The sequence below is a fragment of the Macrobrachium nipponense genome, chromosome 25 (assembly GCF_015104395.2).
Source record: "Macrobrachium nipponense isolate FS-2020 chromosome 25, ASM1510439v2, whole genome shotgun sequence".
NCBI lineage: Eukaryota > Metazoa > Arthropoda > Malacostraca > Decapoda > Palaemonidae > Macrobrachium > Macrobrachium nipponense.
In genome coordinates this window covers 57,232,577-57,237,576 of record NC_087214.1, presented here as the reverse complement: position 1 = coordinate 57,237,576, position 5,000 = coordinate 57,232,577, and the positions used below count along the sequence as shown (strand labels likewise).

The following is a 5,000-nucleotide window of genomic DNA, read 5'->3' as shown; positions in this document are numbered from 1 at the left end:
ATATATATATATATATATATATATATATATATATATATATATATATATATATGTTTGATGTGCTTTGCAGTTCGCAAGGTTGACACCTTATACCTGCGATATATGCGAGTCCAGTAGCCAGATATATTTAAAACGTTTTCTTCCATTGACACTCCTGTCATCTTGGAAGACTTAAATATCCTGTTACCTTCTTTCTACACCTTCATCTGTTTTATTGCCCCTCATTGCAATCTCTTTTATCGGCTCTTGCAGCTTCTCTTTTATAACAACAACTCACACAGTGCTATCTGCAACTCTCAGTCCTTTCCACAGTCCACTTATATGCATGCTTTTCTTACTACTTAAACATTTTCATAAATATGCTATCCGTTCTTAGCCTTCGTTCATCACCATATCCTTTATTATTACAGTAATAATATAAAAGCCATGGAGACACAACACAAACCAGTTTTATACCCAGATCAACACTTTCCAACTCTAAGGTAAGCTTTGCTTTCATCATGAGAGTCCTGGACTCTCTCAACCAATTGACTCCTGAATATCGTTTCCCTTTCATTTTCTGTCCTAAGATTGTTCATTGTTCATTTTCACTCCAGTCCAGTTCCCACATATTCTTTCTGCTCGTCGGTTCTTAACCTCAATTTTAAATCGAATATTCATCTCGTCTCATGTACAAAAAATGTTGGAACCTTTTTATTTTTATTTTTTTTGTCACTGCTTTCACTTTTCCTATAACACAAAGCAGCCATTATTCTGTCATCCAGTTCACCGGAACGTCTCCCTTTCCTATTTATTAAAGTTTTCATCTGTTCCCTTCCGTTGTCTACTATTTTCCTCCTGTTTGTCAATGGCCTTATCCCGTCTACCTCTTCACGTAATCCTGCTTTTGAGATGATTAAAATGTCCCCTTTTTTCTCCTCTTACCCTCACCTTCCAGCCCTCTTGTCCTGATCGCAATTAGCCCCAGCTTTCTTGTTCTTCATCTTTTATTTCAGAATATTGCGAGCTGTCAGCCAATTCGATTAACTGCTTTTCATCTCCGTCTGTAATTCTGGTTGTCCGAACGAGTCTTTTATTTTATTACTGAGAACTGTCAAAACCATTAGGAAGAAATTTATTAAGACCTGTCTTTATTTTCCTGGAAGATAATCTTCTTTTCAATCTGGTATTTTTGTGAAGCTATGATTGTTTACCATTCTGGCGTTATTAAATGTCAGTTGAAGTAATAACTTCATCATCGGAAACCAGGATGTGGAAGTAGTACACTAAACTATAATAGCACTTTCTATTTATTCAATATATTCATACTAGTCATCATAATCACGCAGAACCCAAATACTTGAGTGATGGCGAGTTCTGAGAATTAGCCTTCGGTATAAATAGTATTCTCCGGTAACCACGAACTGAATTTATATCAGTAGAAACAAAAAGGTAAACCTAGTCTGCTAATTAGACAAAATGAATACATTTTTTCTTTTCAATAGCAACAACTTTCTCAAGTGAGTTATCGAATAGTTATAAGCTAAATTGGTAATATAAGAGGAAACTCGCCATTTATTTCATTATGCAAATCTTGACTTGATTTCAGTGAACGCACCATCTTTCTAGTTTTAATCTAACCAAATCCTATATTTTCAGAATATAAGGAAAATCGCAAAGCTATTAAAAAGTTATCATGATTTCTTGGTATTATGTGTTATATGGAAATGAGTAAATAAACAGCACACGATCCTCCGTTTTGCAGAAAATCTAAACAGGAACAAAGGCTTCCAGACCATGCAGTCAATTGGCCAAAGTACCATAAGGAAACTTTGGGACCCTTCTTCATAATTATAAACTCTCAAGGGGGAAATATTAGTTGCCAATATTTCCTCCCCCTCTCTCTTTATCATCCCGTCTTTAATCCTCCCTTTGTTCCTTTGCTCAATTCCGTTTTCTCTCCCATACTCCCTTTCATCTATTGCATCAACCTTCTCGTCTCCTTTCTTTTGGGGAGGGAATCCTTCCCTGTTCCCTCTGTCCTTCCGGAATGATTTCTAATTAGAGAAGAAATCTCACGAAATATTGCAGAGAGGAAACTGTGCAGAGGCGATACAAATTTGGAAGATCGCCGTCAGGAAGTCAGGGCCGCAACCAGTGACCGATGCCGGCCACAAGTTTCATTCTAAAGCGCGTTTTTCTTACTCGTATTTATGAAAGTTATTGACACACATTTTGCACAAAAAAAGAGAGGGGTGGATGTTACCACCTACGTCCCAATGTGCAAAAAGACCTCTTGCATAAAGGTATTTCTGTTAAGCTGTCTCTAATATCTCTGTTTTCACATTTTTGTTGTGAGAATTGTGCTTTTTATAAATGGACGTTTGGTCATTTTCAGTAATAATACGTAAAATTTATTGTCCCAGAGTAGTGGGTAAAACTGTAATTTAAAGTTCTTTGTTACTCTTGAGTCTTTTTTATTCTTCACCGATGGACAGCTCATGACTTTATTTCTTATGAGTTTTTTTATATACCCAGCTACGGCTGTTCTCTCTCTCTCTCTCTCCAACGTATGGCTGTTTCCTAGAAAGTGGCAATTAATATATTTACTATCTTTTTGCAAAGTTCAATTTGATGATAATAATAATAATAATAATAATATGTTTTGTTAAAGATGATGGCAGCATCAGTGGAATTGATTTTATATATGGTCTTTTCAATTCTTCTTATTATTCCCTTCTCATCAGGGCTGATATTTGCTAATAGCTGGCCGATGTTCATATCTTGGTTAAAGAAATGTTTTCTAAAAATACTAATTTATTGTTATGATAACAAAAGTGATTAACAAATCTTAGTAATGGAATTCCAACGTTTCCAACCGTATCATCGGTTCATTTTCAAGGAAAGGTGAGGCGTGAACTGATTGGAATGGGGTCGTTCGGCGGTATTTATTGTGTCCCAGGTGCTCTGTCTGATGGGCGCTGCGTTTTCATTGGCTGAACAGAGGATTAAATCCCTGAGTCAAGCCGTCTTGCAGAGGTGGGAAGCTCGCACTGCTCTTCGCGTGCGGACGTTGGAGACTGGGAGCATAGTATTGGGCAGGGCACCTGATTGGTCCGTTCGATCGGCGATATGGTGCCGGCGGGCAGCGCCCTACGTGCCACCGTCTGGGAGAGTGAAGTCTCTTGAGTGTTGTTAGGCTGGGGTCTCTCCTTCCCGATGTGTAGCGGCCTCTAAGAGGCGGAGGCGACGGTGGTCTGCTGCCTTATCGATAATACCAATATTAGGAATAATGTCCTTCCGAGTTATCCTGGTATTGTGGACGTTTTTTGCATGATTATGGATGGCGCCTTCCTGAGCGTGGCAGGATATCCTCTTGGAAAATCGCATCGTTGTCATACCAATGTAGGCGCCGGGGCATTCCCGACAGGCATTTGTATTGGTAGACAACGTTAGTTTTCTTGAGATGGGTCCTGCATCTAATAATAATAATAATAATAATAATAATAATAATAATAATAATAATAACAATAACAATCGGTGTTGAATCGGAAATTATTATCAACGAATACTTTTTCTGCGTTGCAGCAAAATTAAAACTTGAGAGAGAGAGAGAGAACAAAATATCGGTTTTTATGCTGAACTATCATGTAATTCCCCGTTAGAACTTCTGGGTCAATAATAAAAAAAAAAAAAAGGCGAATTCTAATTACTGTTTCACTCGCCTGAAAAGAAAATCCATAATTGAACATCCGGTGTTCTGCGGCATAATGAACGCACCTTTCATAAAAGGAACCAAGTCCTTGAATGTCGGGCTGCATTAAATGCTCGTGTCAGCGCACGAATTTTCACACAACCCTAATTTGAAAACAAAGCGACTTTTGATGGCATAGTCGCTCATTAGCGTGACTCATCCATTGGTGATGGTCCTTTTGCAGTGCGGTTTTTTTTATGTAAAGTATAACATAAACATGAGTACAGCATGTTGTTGCGCCTCATATTTTGTGCCTCATAGATTTTTATGAATAAAAAAGATGAAGTATTTAATCTTTGGAAAAAGGATATTGTCAGTGAAGTTCCTCTCTTATGACAGAATAAATTTTTTCCCCATTAAACTTGAAATACTCCAGTTTATTTCTAAGTTAATGTAAGTCAGCGTCATAAAATTGTGGATTGCTACCTGAACTAAAACAGAGGGAAAAGTGTGTGGACATTTTAACGATCGAGTTAAAAGTGTCTCGATGTTCACAGTTAAATATGAGTCATATATATATATTATATATATATATATATAATATATATATATATATATATATATGTATGTATATGTGTATATATATATATATATATATATATATATAAATATATATATATATAGTATACACATGATATATATATATGTATATATAAATCATTGTGCCCCGAGGATGTGTTAATTACACAAAATACTCTTTTCAATCTTTCTGTGTGGTATCAGCTGATTAACAAATCACGTGTATATACATACATACACACACGCACACACACTCACATATATATTATATATATATATATATATATATATATATATATATATATATATATATATATATATATCATGAACAGACAGAATGGTCTAAAGTCAAAATGCCTATTAGACAAAATGCCTAATGGACAAAAATAACAATACTGAATGCAAATAATTGAAAAAAAAAAAAGGGGGGGGGGGGGGGGGGGGGTGGGGGGGGGGGGGGGGGGGGGGGGGGGGGGGGGGGGTGGGGGGGGGGGGGGGCTTACGGGGGGGGGGGGGGGGGGGGGATTACGAACGAAGTAAAACACGGCGAAGAAAATACATTTGCCCAAAAATGTTGAAACATGGTTCGTCATTTACAATTACAAAGACGTAACATAAAAACACATGATTTAAAACTGCAAAGAGTAGAATAGTGTATTTGTCATAAATCACTAAATAAAGGTCATTTATTGAATTATAAATTATGCGCTATCGCCCTCATATAAGCAAAATCCGCACTTTTATTATA

The 5,000-nt window shown here is 36.7% G+C and overlaps 1 protein-coding gene across 1 annotated transcript in view; it reads right to left on the bottom strand.

Moving 5' to 3' along the window:
• Positions 1–5,000, bottom strand: part of LOC135199433 (hemicentin-1-like) — a 465,638-nt gene that overhangs the window by 332,919 nt on the left and 127,719 nt on the right. The window lies entirely within an intron of this gene.